This window comes from Coturnix japonica, chromosome 5, assembly GCF_001577835.2.
Source record: "Coturnix japonica isolate 7356 chromosome 5, Coturnix japonica 2.1, whole genome shotgun sequence".
NCBI lineage: Eukaryota > Metazoa > Chordata > Aves > Galliformes > Phasianidae > Coturnix > Coturnix japonica.
The window spans coordinates 31,033,416-31,057,649 of NC_029520.1; the positions used below are offsets into that span (position 1 = coordinate 31,033,416).

Consider the following 24,234-nt stretch of genomic DNA (forward strand, 5'->3'; position numbering starts at 1 on the left):
TTGGGCCTACTTCCTGAGTTTCATTATGTTGCCCGAGAAGTCAAAAAAAGGAATAAAATAGAAATAAAAATTAAACTTTTTTAATGTTCATTTTTCTCCAATGACCCAAAACAATATTAAAATGACTTCTATCTCTTGCTCCTTTGCTTTTGATCACTGTGGTTTTCATTTACCTGTCACAGACTGGGTATAAACATGCAGCAGCCTGGTGCATACTGCTTTCAAGTGTCTAAAGTTTCACAAGAATGATTACTTTTTTTGTTGTTGTGTAAACAAGAATATCCAAAATGACTTCATCTGGATTAAAGGCTTCCAGAAAATGACAGTAATTGCTCTGGAGACTTGGCCTGTTTATTTTCTTTATAATAAGGTAGATCACTGGGGTGTGGCAGTGTAAACTTCATGCCATGCTGCCTCGTTGGTTCTGTTGTACACCACTCGGGACTGAATAAGCAGATTTGATGTTTAATGAGTGTTTATATTGTCTCAGTAGAATGCAAACGGGACTACTTGTAATGGCTAAGGTGGTGGTTGCAGTGATATGGCTTGCTCCTCTAAATTGTAACACTTGTGGCGTTATTATGGCATGCCAGTCACTATCAGTTTGTTCTTTAGCTGATCCAAAGATAACAAAGGAGAAGTAGCCACTCTCATCTTGTTTCTCTGTGGGGAGAAAACTGACCTGAGCAGCTGGTGAGGCCGGGGCTCTTTCTACATTCTAGCACTTGTTGAAATTGTCTAATTTTCCCCTGCCTCAGCTTCCCAAGCTGTACTGTGTGAGGAGTGATGCTGACTTTCTTTACAAGATATTTTGAGCACCATTCTTGGAAGAGATGTGGGCACTGCTGCCGAATGAGTTTCCTTAAATAAAATCTAAACTCTCAAACATAGGTTTTGGAACTAACTTCAGTACTAAAAAATAAAATATAGCTTTTCTTTAATAAATCAAGTGGATTGCTGGTTGTTTTTGTTTGTTTGTTTGTTTGTTTGTTTGTTTGTTTTCCTGTTGCTTTTCAAGGTGTAACAAGGTAGAATCAAAGCTTGGGGCATACTTCCCTGTGGAAGCGTAGTTGTAAGTGAAAATTTCAGGGAATCGCCACTAGATGGAGGTAATGATTTTCTAAATTACTCTTCTAACACTGTATAGAACAGAATTGTAAAATGATTATGATCACTGAGTTGTTAAGTGGAATATGGTAATTTAAGTAGCTCACCTGTATCTTGTTATAATTGCATTATCTGTTCTTCTTTAGGCTTTACAATTCTATGATTTTTTGTCACGTCATCTAAAAATATTTTTTTATATAACTGATGCACAATTACAACATTTTAATAGATTTCTTTATCAGATTTGCAGCATCCTTTATCAACGCTCAAACTCCCTCTAAACAATTCTTACTATTCCCTTCAAGTCTGTAATTGTAAAGGGTAAGTTCACTTCTAGTAGTTCCATGCTTTTCAGCAATTATAAATGGATAAATTAGGTGAATTACCATACCTGTAATTTTCATTTCATGCTTAAGATACACTGTTCTGAAAAACAACTCAGAAATCAACAACAATTATGAAATCTTATTTGTTAGGAAGTAAACTCTGCTAAATATACAAGCACAAAGATTCTTGTATCTTACAGACTTCATCTTTTGAAGTGTCATCATAAGGGAAATACTATCTATATATTTTTTTCATAGTACAGTACATTTCTTAGCATAGTCCAGGTCGTTCTTTTCATTGCCAAAACTTTCATCTATTTTTATCTCATTAAATATAACTAGTTTTTACCAAAGAATATTTTAGATGTGGAGCCCCTTGCCATGGATCATTACTGAAATGCCACTTCTGAAATTGTGCAGAATATACAACCATTCTCAGTTCAATGATTTTCAGAGATTTTTGCCCTTCAGGCAGATGCATTATGCTATATTTTGTAGCAAACAAAAAAGGGAGTCAATATTTTCCTTTAGCAACATTGCTTTTCTGGGCTTAGAAGTACCAGACAGACTTTTAGTGATTTGTTGAAGAAACCCACTTCATTTTTGGCAAAACAAACATTTGTCAGTATTTCAAAGGGAACTCTCTTACTATGTAGTGAATATAATCACTGGTTCACAACTCTTTCAACACTAGACCTTTTCTAACACAGCTGTAATATTGTTTTTGCTTTTAATAAAAAAAAATAAATCTAATTTTAAGCTTAAAGTTTCTGCTACAGGACATATTAGTTAATGCTTTCAGACTATTTTACTCTGATTATTAGAATATTAATTAATACTAATAAATGGGTTATTAATGCTGCTGAAAATCCAAGATAACAATTTCAGGAATGCATGCTACATAGTGAAAGTCAAAGAGAGAAATAGATGTTATCTAAATATTTTAGAAAAAAAGGTGAGAAATGTATAGCTCTAAAATCTATTGTGTCTCTAACTGTAAAAAAAAAATAATAACTGTTTAAAGATTCAAGATAATATGTATCTTATTTTTAATTATTCTCAGGAAAACAAGATACTGAAAATACCTGAAGAGATCTGTATGAATCCATTAGTCCCGTGCTTTCTTCATCTTGCTTTTACTGCCACGTATAAGCAAATCTGATATAAGAAAAACAGATGTTTTGAACCCAGAGTCTGTGTTTGGTTGTGTATCTATAATCTGAGCTCTGTTATGTCTGTACAATATGAGTGTAGAACACAAGCAGTCATATTCAAGCCCATCTATAGATAAATTTTCCTATTCAGGTTGCTGAGAGCCAGAGCAAGAATTTCTCTAAACTCTGCTTATTTCTTTTGGTCAAGTATTGTCCAAAGCACAATTAGTTTGCATAATGAATTCATATTCTTTTAATCAACTACTACTGCAGGGTGACAGGTTTAAAAATACACAGTACAATTACTTTCATACATAATGGTGTAGCTAAGACTTTAATAGTTTGTGGTGCCTTTTCACATCTAAACAAATAAATGGGTTTATGCAACAATTGTGTTGAAAAAAGGTCACATACTAACAAATGAAATGCAATAAGCAATTTATATATAAGCTTTTTTTAATTCTGTAGAGTTTACAAAGATTATTTTCAAACCGTGTGTAGGCTCAGAGTCAGCTATATTATGTATCAGATGATACCATCATTTCCTGGTATAGTTTTTTTCACTATCCAATTAATTTCAGAGTTATACCATATGGATTTGACTTGTATGCATTTGTAGCTGTTATCAAAAACTTTAATGGCTTACTCTCCTATGAATAAAGCCTTTTCCTTTGTAAAACTAGAAGAATGTGGCAGAATAGAGAAAAGATTTTTTACACCTCCTCTTGTCAGTCTGAATGATTCACTAGTCATGGTAGGCTGTATGCTCTATGTCAATACAATTAAATAATCAGTACCTGTAAGTTAAATCACTTCTCACACCCACTAGTAAAAATATGACAATAAAGCTATTCCCATTATAGTTTTCTTTTTTTCATTGAACGTAATTACATATAGTTTAGAGACTACAGCTATAAGACATAAAAAGATACCTAAAACTTTTTTCTCTGTAGGTGACATATTAAACAAAAGGAAAGATATATTTCTGCAGAAGTACAGTTTGTTATTTTTACAGGGACAAGAAATTGAGGCACAGTAAAGTATCTTTTGTTTATTTAATTATAGTCCCATAAATGTCATTAGCATACTAGAAAAATATTACTTTTGACTTGAGAATTAACTACATGATGCAGTAGTTTTAAAATGGACATATATTTTTATATATGAAATGTTGGCTTAACACTTGCACTGTTTCAGTACAAAAAGGTTACTCATTATGAGTTGCATGGCTAGATGTTTCAAGTACCTGTATTGGATCTTGAAAGCTCAATGGATCTTCTAGTTTATGCATCTATGATTCTGGAACTCTTTAAGAGAAAAGATTTTAAGTTTTCTTTAGGGATATAATTATGGCATTTAGACTTTCTGTCTTTTTATCCAATTTAGAAATACCATAAATGTCTAATTAAAAGACAGATGACATTCAGTCTTAATAAGGATGCGTACCAAAGTTATTCAAGCAGTGGAAGTATTATGTGAAAAAGAGGTTAGGGCAGTGCAAAGAATAATTAGGAATATATCTAAACAGGTAAATTTTGTTAGTTTGCAGTGAAAATGGCTTCAGACTTTATATACTGAAGTTTGTAAATAATTTAGCATTTGTCAATGAAAGTTATGCAAGTTACTTTTATTTTATTACATATTTGATATAATTTTAGAATGCACAATAGATCTTCAGTATCACAGAAAAAGAGATGGTCAAACTGGAGCCTTTTGAGACAGATACTAGCAAGCCAACTAGCCTGAATCCATAATGCCTTTTGAGATACCTTTAAGGGCTGATTTATTCATGTGTACATAGATCTTCTAACTCTCAGGCTCTTTCAACATGCCCTCAAGCCCCAAACTTCTGTGACTTAGCATGCAAGAACAGATATGTTGGAGGGGCCTTTGCTCCTCTGCAAACACATGTATGGAGCTCTGTAGCAGGTCAATGCAGGGATGGTAGGAAGGAATGGACAAGAAGGACAATGATGACAATTTCTGTTCATATTTATCACAAAAGAAATCTGCTGGTGCTTCACAAAACTCCTTGCTCTATTTTTCATCTATTCTTCCAGACTGATAAGGAAGCTACATATGGTTCAAAGGAGTCCTGTGCCATCTGGATAGGGTGCTAGATAACCTCGTCTAGGCTCCCTTTCCCATCAGGTTGTACCTGATGATCTTTAGAGGTCCCTTCCTATCTGAGCTGTTCTATGCTTTTGTGATCTTTGCACTGACATTTCAAATCAGGATAAAACGTGTTGTCATGAGCATACTTGTAGGAAACGGTGCATAGTCTGATACACTACAGGGAAGAGTAATATTATGACTCAAATCTTCTTCAGGCTTTTTCTTCTGGTGTGTGGAGAAAAAAATGCTTTTCCCAGAATTAATCCTAATAGCTAAGCTACCATTTGAGACATCCTGGGAGAAGGAAGGGAGAAGAGATCTGCTTAATGCAGCAACAGGTACAAGTTGTACTTGAAACATGTGCAACTAATAAAGTCTCTTTTGACTGGGTAGGGTGTTGGGAGTTTAGATGCAAAAGTTTGTTAAAACAGGTTCTTTGGAAATGTTAGCTAGACTTGTTGTAGCAGGGTATCTGAAAAGTTGGGAGTGAGAGGTATGCTGACTTTTGAAGGCAGAGGCTGGTGGAAGATCTGAGGTGCAGCTGTGCTGATTGATTCAGGCCATGCAGTGTGAAGGTTTGACAGGTCCACTTCCTATAGGGAGCATACGTGTTTCTTTCGTTTGTTGAAAATACCACATTCTGCACTGATGTGGCACATCCCACACCTATACAAGCTTGAGCAGTGGGCCCAGGCAAACCTCATGAGATTCAAGAAATCCAAGTGCAAGGTCTTGCACCTGGGTTGAGACACCCCCATTACCAATACAAAGTGGGGAATGAAAGGATTGAGAGTAGCCCAGTCTGTTGTGACAGAACAAGAGGAAATGGCTTCAAGCTTAAAGGGGGTAGATTTAGGTTGGATTTGAGGAAACAGTCCTTTACAGTGAGGGAAAAGAAGGCTGAGAGGGGATCTGATAAATACAGGGAGATGGGAAACAGATGAGTCCTGGCTCTTCTTGGTGGTGAGGCACTGGAACAGGATGCCCAGAGATGTGTTTGATACCCCATCCCTGAAGACTTTCAAGGTGAAGTTGGATCAGGCCCTGGGCGACCTGATCTAGCTGTAGTGTCCCTACTCATTGCAGGGAAGTTGGACTAGATGGCCTTCTGAGGTCCCTTACAACTCTAAGGATTCTATTCCCCCTACAGCAGGAATCCAGGGCATTAGTCCTAAAAACACAGAACAGGCAAGATAACTGAGTATAGCTAGTGAATTTCATGAATGCAATATTACAAACTGCGCAATTGGTAGTATCTCTCTCTTTCTGTAGGCAGATCTCTGTAATTCTGCAATTTCCTGGGGTAGCTAAAATTGTACTTTGCACTTGGACAGTTTTTTAAACATTAATTGTGATTTTTCCAATATTAGGTATGAGCCACGTTTACATCAATACATGACTCTTATCAATAATTGTATCCTTACTCATACAACTTATTGAACACTCTGCTTGTAATATTTAAATCAACTATTTCCTTTCTGATACAGAAATACACTGTGAATAATTCTGCCATGTAATTTGTGATCGTAATACAGGTTTTCAAAATAATTCTTATTTATTTATGGTTCAGATACTTCTCCCAGTGCATTCCAGAACTCAAGGTATGTTTTTATACATTTGGGCCATATACTATGTATATCATTTTTTGCCGTTTGATTTTTCAATAGTTAATATAAGCAGAAGGATACAAATTAAGTTTTTAGCTGAGGGCTGACTGATTAGTTTTCCATGAGAAAGAAATCTGTGGTATTACATATGGTTTTAAGATCCACAGCACTGGTGATATTTATGAACACATAGTAGGTGTTCATAATTGAGTATATTTGTGTGCATGTAAAGTGGCATTTTATTGAAGAATCTGAGGTACGTTGTCATGGAGATTAAAAGCTATGAAATAGTATTCGTTGGTTCTAGTTGTGTTTGCTGGGCTTAAGGATATTTGTTCCACTTATTGAAACTTTCATTGTAAGAACAGTTACACTTTTGTCTTCATTTCAAAAGCTACTCTAACAGGCTTAGTAAATAGGGATGTGGTAAGCACATCCTACTTAAAGGAACTAAATGCTGCAGTTTATTTTGGATTAATGTTTAGTTTCCAAACTATTAAGATGCTTTTTTTTTTTTTTTTTTCTTTTTTTCCCCATGGTAAAAATGGTATTTCAAGACATTTAAAAGCTGTCAGAAAATTGTCAACTTTCCAAACTTTCTAAAACCCTACCAAGAAAAAAAGAAAGTTCTGATCATCAGCAGATGAAAATATTTGGTTTAGATAAAAATGATAAAGAAATGAAAAGCATCACGTATGTTTAACTAGAGGTTGCTTTTACAGTATTATGTACATTTTCGACTTTATTTGTATGAAAAGCTAGATAATTTCTGGTGCTTTTTTCTTAAGTAATTAGAATAAAAACTTATTGACAAGTTTATCTTCCAAGAGCATTGTATTCTTTATGAGATCATGGATGTTTTGTAGTTAGTATGGTCGTTTTCCTAACCAATAAATCAATGAATGCTGCAACAAATGCTACAGATGCACATAACATCACACACTCTTTGAATGAGTAATACAGTTTTCATAACAGACTTGAAGTGATGATTATTAACCAGAATTATATATATTTATATTTAAACTGACACTGCAGAATTCTTTTGAGTCTTGACAGATATGTGGAATATTTAAATGGAGTAATTGTAGTTACCAGACCTCCTGGGATTAACCTGCTGGAAAGAAAGTGACATTTTGCAAAGAGAAAAATGAATTTATAATGTGGAAAAAAAAGCCTGAAAATGAGGTTATGGCTTGCCTGTTTATAACCATTCAGGTGCAAAATATGTTTACATGGATTAACTAATATGCTGTAGTGATATACTTCATTTATACATAATTATGGAGGTGCTTTAAAAATATTTTTTTGTGCTTTGTTTCCCAAAATAGAATAAGTTGTCTCCTTTGTTTTGTGTTTCTTAGTTTCATGTTTAGAGTTGATTATGTGCTTTTTTTTTTTTTTTTTTTTTTTTTTTTTGTGTGTGAGATATATCTACTGAATCAATGTGCTCTGTGCCAACGCAGAAAGAATACATCCCAAAGGGAACAACTGCAAATTCTCTTTGGCACAAACTACTTTTTTGATATATCTCACCCTTTCACTTCTTCTCTCAGTTTTGCTCAGATTTTCTATTAGTTTCTTCAATGACAAACACTGCCTTCTGATACTTTCCTAAACTGGAGTCAAATAAACTTTCAGAATCATCAAATAATTTAGGTTGGAAGAGATCTCCTGAGGTGACCTGGCCCTATTCATACCTATTAGGTAGCCAAAAGCAGAAATAAGACCTCCCCTTTGCTTATCCTTTCCAAGACTGTCTGCACCTGCTTCTTTAAGAGTCATCATGTGGCCTGTACAGGTTAGAAAAATTCAGGACTTAGTGGAAAGATGTATCTGAGTATCAGTATCTAAGTAGAAGAGAGTTCCTTTAGCAGTTTGTAGAGTCTCTAGTGCCAAGTCTATGCCTAATGCAACAAGATAATACCATCCATAAGCCATCAGGTTTTACAGAATGTTAGTTCTTATTGATCATTTCTCAAAAGAAGTATTGTGGAGAGTATTATTTTATGGGATGTGAATCTTTTCAATCACTTCTGCATTTTGGGCAGAGGCATGCATAGCTGCTAATGCCCATGTGCTTATATGACCTGGAAAACATGTTTACAACTCTCCTTCATAACCATACTCACAGTGGACTTGTTTACTCCATAGCAGTAGTTTGCTGACTTTTAAAGGTAGTTGGGGTAGTAAAGGCAGAGAAGGTGATGACAATCCTCCATTCAGGTGGTCTTACTGAAGAAGGAGGGCTGATGCAGCATGGCTTTGGAGAGATCTGTGATGTTCACTCCTTATCTGAAAGTTATTTATTTGTTCTTCCTTTTAATGTACAGTGGATTTCCATACCTAGAGCTCCTGTCAGCTGTTGAGGGAGCAGGTGAAAGAGGCAGATGAGGAGATCTCCCAGGTCAGTGCTGACAACCTGAGTATGTTAACTGTTTTGTCTCTGCCATAGAATTTCTGTAATACCATTTTGTCCCTGACAAAAAACAGGCTCTCTTGTCCTGTTCTGGAAGATAAGGCAGAACTTTAGAAAACTGATGCAAGGGTAGTTTAATGAGGCCTCTTTCTCTTAAATTTTTCTCGCATCTGGAGATGTCAGTTGGTGCACATGGAATATGCGCAGTTACATGGAAAAGTGTCATTGACAGACATTGTGGTGTTGTGCCTACAGAGGCTATTTCATGCATTATGGAATGATTCCTCTTTTCCTCACAAAAAATTATAATATATAAATAAACTACCAAATACAAAGTCCCCTTTAAAATATTTGATTCTGTTATCTGTTATCATTTACCTTTATGAGGCTAGTGTCAGCATCTTGTAGTTGTGCATTAAGTGAAGTATATGATGAGTGATTCGTTCTCTTTGTTAGCTCCTCCTCAAGGGGGAGAATTAAATGTGCAGTCATATAACCTGTTTTGATAGAGAGTTATGTTTTAATTTTTTGGAGATTTGTTCAGAATGTACCTTAATGATAGAAAGTTTTTAGAATGAAGGACTCAAGGGACAAAGAATTACAGAACAGAGCATTATTATGTATCCTAGTAACTATTCTTCTTGTCTCAGCCTGTACAAGCACAAAAGGGCATAAGAAGGAATAAAGACCTATTTTCCTTTTCTCAAGAACAGTGTTGGCATTGAGATTTTTATCTGTTGGAAGCCATAATGGACAGTGAGGTCTTCTCCCCGATGAAGAGAAAGATAGGTAGTGCAATCCCAATTGCAAACTGTCCTAGGGGTTTTCTTTTTGAGACCTAAACATTAGGGTCAAGTCAAGGGAAAAGGGACTGCAATAATCTTTGCTATTCAAGGCAAATGGTGCTACCTACTAAACAATAGGTGACAGGTTGTATTTTTTAATTCCCCTTGTTTAAGGTCACTTTGCACAGATACTAATTTTCATTGCTCATGAGAAGTTGGGCAAGTATGAGAATCAACGGGTTGAAGACTACAGATAGTTCTGCAAAATGCCTGTCTGCCCAGGACCTGTTTTTAAAAGTTTTACTAAGATTTCTGTCATCTTCTGTACTTTGTCTTTTTTCGTATCTTTGTCTTTTGGATTGTCACTGTGAAAGAAAGGTAATATCCCAACTAGATTGAATCTTTAGGTAAAGCTTAATAGATATTTATTCTTCCCCGGTTTAATCCTACATGTTTTGCTGAATACTGAGAGAATAAAAAGAAAAGGAGAAGAGGGAAATATTTGCCTAATATGAAAGAGAGAGTTACAAAATGAGCATTCAACTTGAAGAGAATGTCAGGGAACAACAGTACCTTATACTGCACTCTAAAAAATTGTAAAAAGTACAAAGGTTCATAACATATTGTAAAGAAAATTCTTTAGAAATTGCTCTGTTATCTTGGAGGTAACAGACACACCATATGCTGTGTCTGGCAGTTGCCATGGCAACCAGTTTTAAAATTTAACATGGGGAAACAGTTGCCTAAATTCTCTATGACTTGGGGCCAAATTTTCATGATGCTGAGCACCAAGGAAGAGTAAAAACAACGTAAAGGAAACCTTAAAATATCTTTCCTGCTTTCTTTTGAAATTTTATCTTGAAATACTTATTCTTGCTTGTTGCAGGCGTTCGCAAGTCCTGGATTCCTGAGTGCATTCAAAAAGGGATTAATGGGTATGGTGCTTCAGCTTCTTCTGACACGAAGATGATTACTAAATCTTAAATTTAATGCTGTGCAAACTACATATAGTGAAATGTAGAAAAACCTGAACTTTTCATTGAGGAATTCTGTGTATATATTGTGATATTTATCTATTTGTCGTTGTTTTTTGTTCTCCGAAGTTCTCACATAAAAGTCAAAGAATAGTAAAAATCTTGAAGGAAGTAGATGTGAAGATAACACATCTTATTAGTCTGCCAGTACATTTTCTTTGGACAAAGTTTCAGGCTTTGATCTATGTTAGCGCCATTCCACCAGCTGTCTGCATAGTGCACTTCTGGAGGAAGAGGCTGAAAAGAACAGATAAATACATTTCTACAGAAAAATTAATGCAAGTTCAATTGAAAAGATATTGCTTACCTTCCCCAAAGAAGTTCTATTAGGCCATAGTACAAGAAATGCTGTTACAAATAAGTCCAGGACCTCAATAACTGGGTTTCTGCAGCCAAGCTGCATCATCAGCTCTACCTTATCCTCCTACCTTTTACAGCACTTCATAGAGAAGTCTGCAAATGCAGGACATAATTTAGCCAAGATACAATAGTGATGTACTGTAGGCGTTTGCAAAACTATCCCTACAAATTGCATAATGTAGCCTGGAATAATTTATTAATGGACTGAAACAAAAGTCACTGAATTGGATGGATTTTGTCTATAGACTTCACCAGACTTTGCTTCATGCTCCGCTTATGATGTTGACCTTTTACTGATACATACCAGATTAATCACTACTAAAAATATCTCATGTTTTGAGCACACATCACATAACACCAAATTTTTAAAACGAGATCTTTTTAAAAGGACTTACACATAAAAACCAACCAAACAAGATACAACTTAGATTATGTTAGATCCTTGAAAGAAAGCTTAATTGGTCTCAAAGGGATTTATTTCATGCTGTTAGGTCACACAGTGTTAAGTACTTTCTGCAAGTTCCCTCTCCAAAATATTGTATCCTGAGAGCTATTATACTGTGATTTTCTCCATCACAAGCTGTCACAAAACTGTCAGTGTGTTTATTCACTAGGAAGAGTTTAAACTTCAGACCTATGTAAACAGTCCACTCAGTGCTCTTGGAGCGGGTTAATTTTTTTACATTGTAAATAAATGCCTATCTTTAAATGCACACTGTAGAAGGGCATAGATTTTTTTTCCTGTCTTCCTCCCTTCTTTATCCGCCACTTATTGATGACCCCTTAACTTACTGCAATTTTTAAACTTTATTTCATTTTGTTTTATTTTATTTTTTATGAACAGAAACAGGGGAGAAGGTTAGACTGGCTTGCAAATAATGTGATACTGAATAGATATGAAAATGGCACATACTGATAAAATCTTAATACAGAAAGATCAGAAATGAATAGCAGAAGTTGTGAGAAAGTATGGAAAAGCTTTTCCTTTTCTGTTACAAATCCTCTTTAAGTTTTGGTCATACAGCTGTAAAAGGGCTGGAGCTTCACTGAAGGAGACTAGATTTAATGTGGCAGAGCCAGCTGTTAAAATCACAGCTGGTTTTCTGGACTTACTAATAAAAAAGCTTAGCACATTTTGTTCTCTGCTGCTGCTGCATCTGCAGGAATACTGTGGTTGGCTCCTTCTGCTCTTTTCCCTGCCCATGTTGACTTGGATCTGGAATTTCCTGCTATTTCTGTGAGAAATATATTCCTTGCTGACTGCTTGTTCCTAATCCTGACCTTCATCTTTCTCCCTGTATGGTGGGACCTTCACTACAGTAACGTTCAGAATTTCTGAAGAAGTTTACTCTGCAGAATATTTTTGAAGGAGTTTCACATGATTTTGCCACAGATCTGGCAATTCTATAAACTGCATCTAAGTATTTACTTGCAAATGCCAACCCACCGCTGAGTATACATTAAGGCACTGATGTTCACAGTATAGCTGATAGCTAGTGGAAATGAATTAATCTGTATTGACACATTTGGAAGTTTCACATCTTTTTCCACTTAACATGCTAACGTGATAATTGCTAGACTGATGATTTTTCCAGTGACACGTCTCCTTTTGTCAATATTTAGACCTGTGTATAGAAAGCTTATCTATCACACCTGGCTAATTTTCACTTAATTTAAAAATAAATGGAACATGTTTAGTTTGCAAGGTTAGCAGAACAAAAAGAGGTTTTTATAAACATCTTTCTTGAAACATTCTTTGAAGGATAGGAACAGATAACGACAAAAGGATACAAAGTCTGGCTGAAATAAAGCTGGATTCCACAAAACAGTCAATTATTTTAATGCCTAAATAAATCTAATTGAATGTTGAAGTTGAAACTTCATTTCATTTACCCTTTAATGTTAATGAAAGCAAAGATAATATTAAATATAAAATAGCAATAAATATCCAATAAAATCTAAACAATTCATCTGGCATTCTTTTGTAGCATTTATTTGCTGTACACTGTTAGTGATTAGATAAGGTTTTGTCAGGGAATTAGCATAGTAGTATTTTGAGTACTTGAAGGAACTCAAAAATTATTAGCCTTAGTTTTGTTCAGCTTTAGTGCTATTTGCAGGACTGATCCACAGGAATGAGAATGACCCAACAGACCTGTAAGAATAGGTATCACAACCTTGAAATGAATAATTTAGCCACTAATTAGAATGGCTAAATCATTTTTTGCATTAAATACAACATTTCATCTACATGCAACTCTCATTCCTGCCATAGTTTTTCACATTTGTTTTGGGTTTATATGTATTGGGGTAGAAGGTTTGTTCTCTTTATTCACTTCTAAGATGAGTTGTGTACTTAAGGCTTTTATTCTAAAATAGTACTTAGACAATTTTGCGTTATTGTGGTAAACACTGATATTCTGCTCTGAAGACAGAGAATTCAGTCATGGTCAGCTTTTACTTGTTTTAAACAGCTGTGAAATCTTGCATGTAATACAAGGGTTTCACAGGATTTTCAGTATGACACCTATCATGTATCATAAAGTTTTGAGGTCATTGAGTTAGTTTTTTTTTTTTTCCCCACCTATTTCTTCAGATAATGAGAATGTATGTCACTATTTCTGCTTATGCAGAATAGGAGGGCTGCTCTGAAAGTAATGCCTCCTATTTTATTATGTTGGCCCAAGACATCAGTGGTGGATGGTGGTAGTATTGTAGTAGAAGTTGAAATTTCCCACCAATATTCCTGAGGCATTATCTTTGGAGCAGCCTACATACTTCAACATTATTGTGCAGGCCTTAAAAATCAAAAATGTCATTAAGTAGAAAGAAAATATACTTTTGCAGTCAACAGTCTTGACCAAAATATGCTGAACTGTACTGAATTATTCAGTATTGCTAATCTTGCAAAGGACTTTGCAAGTCTTTTTGATACTGCTGAAAGGTTGTGTTGTAGCTTTACTATACCCTGCAGACACAGCTGAGAATCTGATTTTCTGAGTGGATAGTACGCTTTTTTTTCCAGAAAAATCTGAATTTCTTTCAATTCTCTGCCTGTTTCCCACCCAGACTAAGAGATTCATATGTCTTATTTTTGACAAAAAGAGCACATTTTCCTGATCCCACTGATTAGAAGTGCTGGAATATCAGCAGAACGCCTGTTACTTAAAAGGTCAGGATTAGAACTGATTTGTAACATTTCACAGGACTGTACCCGTAAACTTCTAGAAGCAATAAAACTAAACTGCAGCCCACACAATCATCTTTCAAATTTTGTCACAGTCTTGTGATAAATGCTTCATTTCTGTGTGCTTTATATACTAAAATTATTTGCATAGGCGCGAATCCGAGGATTTGTTGTAATAAAGATATAAATCCTTAGTTTTCATGTTTGTCACATAAATTTCACATTCCATTTAGATTTTCATAAGAGCTTTTAAAATGAACATTAAACAAAAAAGTCTAAAATGTATTTTAAAATTATTACAATTTTGATCCCAAGACTGATACAGGGAACATTTGATGATGCTTGAATGCTTGTAGTTGGTAATGCTGTGAAGCAGGGTATAGTTTTGCCAAATCCATGCTGCTTTTGGAATTACCAAATTTCTTTATGGGTTTGTTCTTCTGTAGGTGTATTTATACAGAAAGAGAACATTAGGACTGTGGTGGAGAAATACATAAAAACAACAGAAACTCACTTTGCCTTAAGACTGGACTGTGTTATAATCACCCTCTACAGCTTTGGGAAACAAAACTCTTGGTTTTGCATTTAAATCTGTTTGGCAATATGCACTGTGTCTCCCAGCCATTTGGCTATTTGTAGAATTTGCTGTATTCAGGGGTTTTGAAATACTTTAAAACAAATTGAGCTGAATGGGGATCTTAAACCATTTCCTGATTGGTGTGTCTTCTAGCCCCTAATGTGCCTTTCTAGGTCTTAGTTATTTCCTTTTCATAAAAAAAATAATTGCTCTTAAAAATGTCTGGTTGGATTTCTTTTGTAAAGAGAGCTGAACTGAGGAGCTCTAGGCAGATTAACTGGACTGCTTCGTTTAGTAGGCTCTGATCTTTGAAGAATGCTTCAAAAGTATGGAATAAAGCTCTTTTTCTTCCTATTTTTACATGGGCTAACAACTTCCCAGTCTTTTAATTTGCTGTCCTGTTGCATTAGAGTTCATTATCTTTGTGTTACAGTTTAGTAATTCTGTCTGAGTTCCTATCCTTTCTCTCTTCTGTGTCCCTGCTGAAAATGGCAATACAAGTAACACAGCAGAAGCTTGTATACAGACAGAAGATATAATGAGAATAGCACTTCTCGTGGGAATTAAATGCTGCATCGCAGGGTTTCATTTGCAAATATCTCCAATGGAAAAGCATATTTAAAAGTGCATTCAGATACACTGTTTGGAGTCTCTCCTCTTCTGTACTGTGCTTGCACTGTTCACGTTATAAAATAAGGGATGCAGTTTGAAGCTGGTTGAGGATTAGATGTGTAAATTCAGAGGATACAAAGTCTGAACATGGTTTTAAGGTAGAATAAGGACAAGCCTGACTTTAAATTTCCAATGGAATTAAAAAACAATTTGCAAATATTGTTTAACAATATCTTTACTTTAGAACCAAGTAATTAAAAGAGCAGAAACTTCATGTGATTTGAAGTTGTCAAATCTTTTTTGGCCAGATAATGACAAACTACAGATCTGCTAATAACAATTCCTGAGATGATCATATTGGCTCTGAACACACAGATTATGTTATGAGAAGTCCAGATGAAGTTTTTTGCAACATAAAAAAGGTGGAGAGAATACATATAGATTTTATACATGAAACTGCTTTTAATTCAGTGAAATGGCTAGCTATTGTCATAATTGTATATATTCAGAGAGTTACTAACTGAAAAGAAAAAAAAAGAAAGGATAGATTATGTGGAAAAATTACAATGGCTCATGTGTGAGATGAGTTCCCTGTGACCTTCAAGGGATTTTCAATCAAATCATTTGCTTTTTTAATATGAAACTTTGGAAAAGCTTAAAATGTCAATGTAGGTGTTTTTTCTTTTAATGACAAAGAATGCAAAACTTCCAGAAAGGTAATCTTGACTTTCAAAGAGATCTTGTCAGTACTGTTGATGTCAGTATCAAAAGAAGTTAATAATTATCTGAAGAAAACACATTTCTCTTAGTTACTTTTTTCCTCATACAGAATTTCTCAGGTTAATCACAGAAGCAGATCTGCAGGGGTATGTACTGTACACCTTCACTTTTGCAGCACGCTGTCTAAATGCTACCAAGATTCATACAGGCAATTATAGCATTATACCTTCTCTGGCATGACTAAACTTACATTTGATAGGCTGCGAAAAGAAAAACCTAGTAGTTATCTTAAACATATATTTCTTGTTCGGTATAATTATACCAAAGTAATGTTCTGATTTTTTGATATCTATAGGTCACATGCTTGGCCATGTTGTATAGCAGAGACTATAGCAGATGTTGAAAGTGAGCAAGAAACCTATAGAAAATTGTGAGTGAATTTCAGTTCTATATGATTAGTTTTTGCTTGAGAAAAATAAATCTCACCATTGCTGTAAGATGTCATGGGCATTTATTTAAGCCAGAATGGGCTCTTTTTTGTGGAGTACTGGTACTGATTTTGATCTGTATTCCACTTCTGAAAGCTCTGAACTCTTGAAGCTTCTTGAGGACTTCCCAACAAGAGTTTACTTTCTAAATGAATTGCTATCAAGATCATTCGGAAAATCTAGATGATGAAAGAACTAAAAATGCCTTGCTGCAAATGAAGCAGTGATCATTCTTTCTTTTCTATGAGGAAGAAATGAAATTCTAATACAGTAGTTCCCTTTGGACGCTTTTTAAAATTTCCTTCAGAATGCAATAGGATAGTTCTGCCTACACACCACTTTGGTTGGAATTGTTCGTGATGACGGAGACAATGACATCTTCGATTCTGTTCAACAGGAATTATCAGTGGAATAGAGCACAGCAACATTTATTCATTTATTTATTATGTTCCATTTTACAAAAATTTTTAGGGTTTTAAAGCTTAAAAAGGCACATCTTTTGCCTATTATGTTTCTTTCAAAGCTACATCCATGAGAAGTAAAAGGAGCCTGAAAATGCTATAAATTCAAAATTTTTCACATACTAATTTTCCCTTCTTTGGATTTTTCATAAAGACAAATTAGGCAGCACATTTCTGTGCCTTAGTTTCCTCAGCTGGAAAAGGAGGGGAAGAAAGATGCTGTGCTGACTCCCACGTGTATTTGGTGGATAAATGCATTTGAAGAGCTTGTATAGAAATCTTTACATGAGGATATTTACAAAAACCATTGCTTTATTTTGCCTGGGCTCTCATCAAAAGAACACAGGGTTAATTCTGGAAGCTAATTCTTGGAGCTATGCTGTTGTATGAATCTAACCTTGGTATTATTCAGTGTTATGTTCTAAAAAACACCACAGTTGTTTTTTTCTGTTTTTTCTTTTTTTCTTTTTCTTTTTCTTTTTTTTTTTTTCCCCTTTTTTCCTTTTTCAAATAGTACTGCACAGTAATTACAATTGCCATAGAGGCAGGAGCTAAGCAATTAAATTCTCCATAGGTGTCGCATGTAATTGTTCCTAGCGAATCAGAAGATTAAACAGGGCAACAATGCACAGCACAAGATAGCCTAAACTTAGTTTTTCCTGCAGAACTGCAAATAGTAGCAAATCAAAAGGCTGTTCTCTTCAATTACCACTGTATGAGGCATCAAGCTAAAAGCAGGCTCACTCTGTAATGTTTTCTATACAACTACAGTATGTACATACAATGCAAGCCTTTATGCACTACCTAATAGACAATATTATACACACAATTATTGCTAACTTTCATTTTACAGGAAGAAATCACTGGTGAGCCTAGGAAATTGGCCTCTCGGCTTCCCCAGCAAGCAATATGTTGACTAAACTAAGGGAACAGTTTTACTTCCTGAAGCCAGTAGAGACTATTTATACTTAAACACATTTCTTCACAACTTACAGTATGTTGTATTAGGTGAGAGTCTGTGCACTGGATGGACTGCAGCCTCTGTGAGGTTTGCAAGCTGGAGCTTGTGGAGCACTTCAACAAGTTTACACATTTCCTTTCTCTCTTTATTGGGAAATCAGCTACCCTACTGATCAGGAGCCCAACTGGGACTTGAACTGAAGTCGTCAGAAGTCAAAAAGCTGGAACAATAAAAATGATGTAGGCTGTGGAAAGGAAATGGACATTCTTGTACTTCATCGTAATGTACCGGTTCAGTCAGTAAATTTACATATATGTATTGCTCTGAGCCAAAATAAGTATTGGTGCAAGACAAAATATCTGTCATCTGCTTTTGCCAGGATTTTATAGTTTCACGTCATTATTTCTTTAATCAGCTTTTCAAGAGCTGTAAGGCAGCAAGCTATCCCAGTAATGAGTTTCTTCCTATTGTAGGTTAACTGCTTGTTGAGATTTCCATTCAGCTGGAGAAACCATCTTGCTCTCTGACATATTTTTACTGATTATCAGGGTTACTGGGTGCACTGTGCACTGAATTATAATTGGCAGCTATATATTTTTAGTGAGAAAAATGGGAAGTGCTTCTCATGAAATCCTTGGGAATTCAAGTGCTGTCTATGAGGCAAAACTGATTCATAAGATTTAATGATTCACACATCAGACGAAAATTATAAATCAACTTTCCTATTTATGAAATGCTCACCTGAGGCATAAACAAAGGAAATGAAGTTGCGAAAATCCTCTGAACATACAATTATTCATGCTGTTATAGTGAGTATTGTTTTAATTACTGTACAAAGTCACTAGCTTACAAATGGATTTTAACTTTCAGCATATTAACTTGCTTTATCTACAATCTGAAATAACTCAATTGCACTAAAAAAAAAAACACCTAAAAACTGCATTTTATGTCTTTCTCATCGGAATATTAATACAACAAATAATGCTTACCTGGATTAATAAACTGCAGAGTTGAGATGCAAGAGTGGGAAAAATGACTGTGTCAGTAGATTATCTGAAAGATAGGAAGAGAGAGAAGCCTATGTAGTTTAATGCCACTAACCACAAAGATGCACAATATCAGATTCTATAATGACAGAAAGAAATACATTAGAATACATCAAACTTTTATTAATTACAGTCCAATAGGCAATCTCACTCATCTAGAAAGTATAGGTGCTATCTTTGCAGCCATAGTTATGAAATCTATTAATTCAATGTCTTGAAAAGACAGGAATTATAGTGAGAGCCCTCAAATCATCACAGTCAAGCCAGCTGGGGGGAAAAAATGAATTCTCTAAAGCAGCAGATATTTGCTGCCAGTTAATTAAAAGGTAATGTCCACAATCCAGAATTTCATTAGTAAAAGGCAGGTAATAGGATAAAGAGAATCATTAAAGAAAAGAGAATCATCAAGAAATACTGTAGCCAAGGTAACATCAGGTTTTTGTGGAAATGAGATGCATATTCTTTGCAACCATTTTATTAGTGATGACCACTCTAAGCAAAACACAGTCTTCATTAAATGCATCAGCAAAGAAGTTGCATCTATATTTATTCCACTAGAAATGTTTTAAATGCTGTGGAACGATCCTTTCTAAAGATTAAATGCAATGTAGATTTTTTTCTTCCTGATTTGCATGAGGTGATAAGCCACTGTTAATCTACAAATAGTAGAAAGAGAGAAATGAAAAATATACTAATAAAGATATTGCAGTGGAACAATCTCAGTGGCTCAATGTTTCAGTCTATTTTCCTTCAAAAATAGCTTGATTTGTAGTTGTTTGTACAGTTATGAAGAGAGCAATTTTATTAGTTCACTGCTGAAAATTCTGATTTACATCTTGTACAATTAAGTGATGAGTTAGACTCAATCACATATTAGTCTCCATTACCCTAATGCAGAATTGAAGGTGACCTCAATGCACTTTTTACACTGAACATAAAAAAGCATTCTGAAAATTCTGAAAATTTTGTGCTGTGTCTTGAGAAAAGCAGACCTCAAAAGACATAACACCACTCAAACTTTCACTCTGGAAGCTGGTGGTATGACTAAACCCTGTTTCCAGTGAAACTATAACTAATTCTGGATTTACACCATCATACATTTTAGAAATGTAGCCTGTAGCCATCTGATAAAAAAGGGTAATCCTGCAAATACAGAAGGAGTATTTTAGGATGAGAAATAGTCTAACTTGTGTGCTGAATAGCTATGTGGGAATTTGCTGCAGTAATTACCCTCCTATCATTAGTGACAAGTAATTGCTATAGCAACCCCACTGCCACCTGTCTCACACACTCTTTCTCTCTCTCCCTCTTTCAAACACACACACTCGCACTCTCTGTCTCTGCATATTCATAGTATTGAAACAAAAGCAGAAAAGCTAGTAGCTTAATGTCATTTATTGAATCACTGTTTTTTCTAATCAACAAAATATAACCTCCTCCTCCCTTGCCAACTCCTCATAAATATTTATTAAAAATAAAATGTTTGTGTTGTAGAAAATAGTGCTGTTAACCAAAGTATCTCGATTCAGCATTAATTCTCTGAGGGAAAGAAAAGAGAACTCTCACAGCTTGACTTCTTTTTTACTTTATTGCTTACACTGGGCCTGAGACTGATTTCACAGGTAAGGATGTGAAGTCTAACAAAGACAACCGTATAATATATGTAAAACTGCTTTAGTATTCACAGCCAGGGCCACTGAAATTGGTTCTCTTTCCTTTAGACTCATCTAAAAGACCACGTAAATCTGTTTTCTGCGGCATTCTGTCAGCACCAGGCATCACATGCAAACACAATTTGTACCAAATATTTTAATCTCTTAAGCAGTAGGTTGAGACTGAAGAAGAGATAGGAAGGCTTCCCCATAGCATCACCTCACCCTGGTTCCGGTCCTCTGTTTTGCTACTGGTCTTGGCAATATCAATGGAACTTTATTTTGAAACCTTTAAATAATCTACATAGTATCAGTTTGTTGTGTCTGAAAACATTAGATATTTCCTATACCCTATATTTGGGCAGTGAAAGAAGAGGTGAGAACTGGTGCTGGTCCTTCTCTTCTATAGCATCCAAAACTCCAGGCTTGCACCCACAGTTACAAGCGCTCTCCATAGTCTAATGCTCCTGTTACATCAGCATAGGACATAAAACTGGCTAAGAGCTTTATCTCCACTAGATGTCCCCAACATACCAACAAACAGTTTAGATGTACAAAATTAACAGTGCTAGATCTCTCTCTAACCCTATCACTCAGCATGTACAAATGTGAAGATGAGATAAAACAGCATTTTAAATACGAAAGAACTGTAAGGAAATGCAAGAACAGCATGCCTTGACATAAGCCATTTGTATCCCACATGCTTATTCCACATCTTGTGATCAAAGGAGACTATTCATATGTCATTCTTAATGTATATGTTTTTGTTTTTGTGCTTTTTTTTTTTTTTTTTTTTCCCCCCTTAATTGAGGACATATATGTATGTTCTCATTTTGTTCATTCCTTTTGTTGTTAATACCACTGAAGAAGAGAATGGAAATCTCTACAAAACTGCAGTGGCATTCTTTTATTTTTGGGGATGAACAAGTCACATGAAATATTATTTCAGATAATACCTTGATTGGAAAAGTAAATCTATGCTATTTATTTATGGAAATGAGCCTTATGATTTCCAGAGTTTTGCTAAATAGAAAATGGATTTTATAAATATCAGATCAATGTGGTAGTCTTCATTTTAAGATTCCGTTACAAACTTTCAAGAAGGGCACTGTAAGGCGTGTGCCCCCTAACTCCACAGACCAACCCACAGACATCTGCTAGCCACCCGAATGTTTTGTCTATTTTGTTTAGAAACAAACAAGAGGAAAATTGTTTGCAGTCATCTTAGCTTTTAGAGTGGAGTGGTTGGCTTGTCTTGTGAAGTAAAGGCAGCTTTCAATAAGGAAATCCATTTACTGTCCCTTTTACTATTTGTCTCACCTATATCTGATTAAATTATTCATTCTTCCTATCTCTAGACAATATGGCCTGTCAAAATACAGGGTTTGCAAGCAGAAAGTAGTATTCATTTTGCAGACACTAGCAGTTGTTCTGTGCTAGATCTTTAAGTAGTATACATTAATCATAGAAATCTGTTGGTAAATGAAGTCCTATATTTGGTCACCCACGTGTCTTGAATTATTTCACGTATTTGAGAATTACGTGGATACTTATACTACAGTTTAAAAAGTTGTACCCCTTAACAGTCGGGAATAATTTTAAGACAAATGAACAACAAAAAAGAAAACATAAAACTTAGCACGCTGTCTCAAAAACTTTACAGTAAGAGTTATAATGCTAAAATTTTAGTAATGTAAATTGTTACATGAAACACTGATATCCCATAAAATTTTTTTCTTTTTATCAGAGTACTGATAATGTCATCAAGATTAAAAAAATAGGTTACTGAAATTCACCCCCTTTTTTAATATATTATGTGTTGTTTATCAGTTTTACACATTCTGCTCCCTGAATATCAATACAAAGAGGTAAAAATGTTAAATGTGCTGAAAATCATGTGTTATAAAAACTGAATCTTAACATTAGAATACATTAAACTAAAGCTCACATCACCTCATATTATATCACATTCCTATCAGAGCAACCTTGTATTCTTTACACTAGGGCATGATTTAGGATTCATCAGCCTACAGACAGGAAATAGGTTTTCTACGTATTTTGCTCTACTCCCCTTCCAATCATCTCTCAGATTCCCACCAATGACAAATCAGAACCTAATCCCAACAGATGTGCATAGTTTTAAAATCATTTGATGTTCATTTCACCCTTGTAGCTATCTATTAACTTAAGATGAAAAGGAGATAAAGAGTGTGTTTAAATATCCATCAGAAATAATACTGCAGTATGAATGAGTTGCAAGGGATATATAGCACCCTACCACTGCATTCTTCACATTGTCAGTACATTCAGCCATTGCCCACTGCTGTGACACAATAAGAGATTCTTGTGACACTGCTCCACGATAAGTTGAGACTGTTTAACTTTTAATGAAAAATACGTGTCTTCTTATGGATTCAGACCCCTATCTGGAGTCCCTCAGAAAAACAAATTCCAGAGATTTTCCTGAAACTTACTTGAACAATTCATTCCATTATTTCTGCTCTCAGCTCAGTAATGAAGACACATTTATAAAATTTACCTCCAGAACATCAGTGCCCAAATAAAGACAAAAACATGTGATGGTGAGCATTAAAATCCAGTAACTGGTGAAGACTCAAGTATTTAACAGCACACAAACTTGTTATTTTTGCTCCTCCAGCTTAAAAGCTTGACCTCCTCCTGATCGCACTAATGTAACAACTCCTCCCAGAGGAAGTGGCAGGACTTTCCTGGGGCTTATTCTAGGAGATTGTACTCTCCTATCATCAATCGATGCTTGCAAGAAAACTGACAACAGTGCTTCCTTATTTGTTGACAGAAAAAGTATTTGCAGCTTTTAAGTCCATGGGCAGAACGGGTGGTTATTTCTCTAACGTAATAGAAATAAGAGAAGAAAATATCCAGTTCACACCTGACTGTGGGTTCTGCAGACCTAAGGATCATTCTATTAAAGTCAAAGCCCATTAGCAGTGTGTAAACAACATCTTAGACACTGACTGTTCATGTTGAATATATTTTTAAATGTTTTCAGTTTTCATTCAAGGCAGAAATGTCAACACTTTTGCCAGACAGTAAAGGGCAGACATTAAAGGGTGCTACAATCTTGAGGCTGCCATCTGGTATGTTTGAGTGCCAGTCCTGATGGAAAGGAGAGGTGATACTTAAGAAGGATGCAAAAGGATAGGCTGTGGGAGGAACTGAAGGGGGAGAGTCTTTGTCAGGAATTTCTGTTGCTCTTTCACATTAACTTTTCACTAAAATCTTGCACACAGATGATAATTTTTTTTAATTTTTTTTTTTGTTCTGGAGTTGGAAACTGCTGACCTCTCAAAATCTGTTTGTTATCTTATGAAATCTCAGTGCCTTATACATGTGATTCAAATACAAATAAAGGATTCATGGCATTTATAACATCTCCTACAGAAGGCATATTGATGGAGATTCATGAGTCACAAACAAATTGCACATGCGAAAGCAAACTGTATTGGAACACATTGCACTTCCATCCAGAGGCTGCTTTATGAAGCTAAATACTATGTCTTACTTATTATGGAGGAAAACTGTATTTTAAACGGTAGTGAACTGTATTCTCTGACACAAATAGATGAGGAAAGTTCTTTCCTTTT

General features: G+C 35.2%; 1 long non-coding RNA gene across 3 annotated transcripts in view; it reads right to left on the reverse strand.

Moving 5' to 3' along the window:
• Window positions 1–272: 272 nt before the first annotated feature.
• Window positions 273–24,234, reverse strand: part of LOC107315005 — a 40,601-nt gene continuing 16,639 nt past the window's right edge. Inside the window, exons 3-6 of one of the 3 annotated variants that reach the window (XR_001555725.2) lie at window positions 18,900–18,963; window positions 17,943–18,130; window positions 3,834–3,894; window positions 273–2,591 (exon numbers count right to left, since the gene is read on the reverse strand). This is a non-coding gene — a long non-coding RNA (uncharacterized LOC107315005). Of the gene's footprint in view, window positions 2,592–3,833; window positions 3,895–17,942; window positions 18,155–18,899; window positions 18,964–24,234 lie in introns of all 3 variants that reach the window. The other 2 variants (XR_001555724.2, XR_001555726.2) reach the window with 2 other exon arrangements.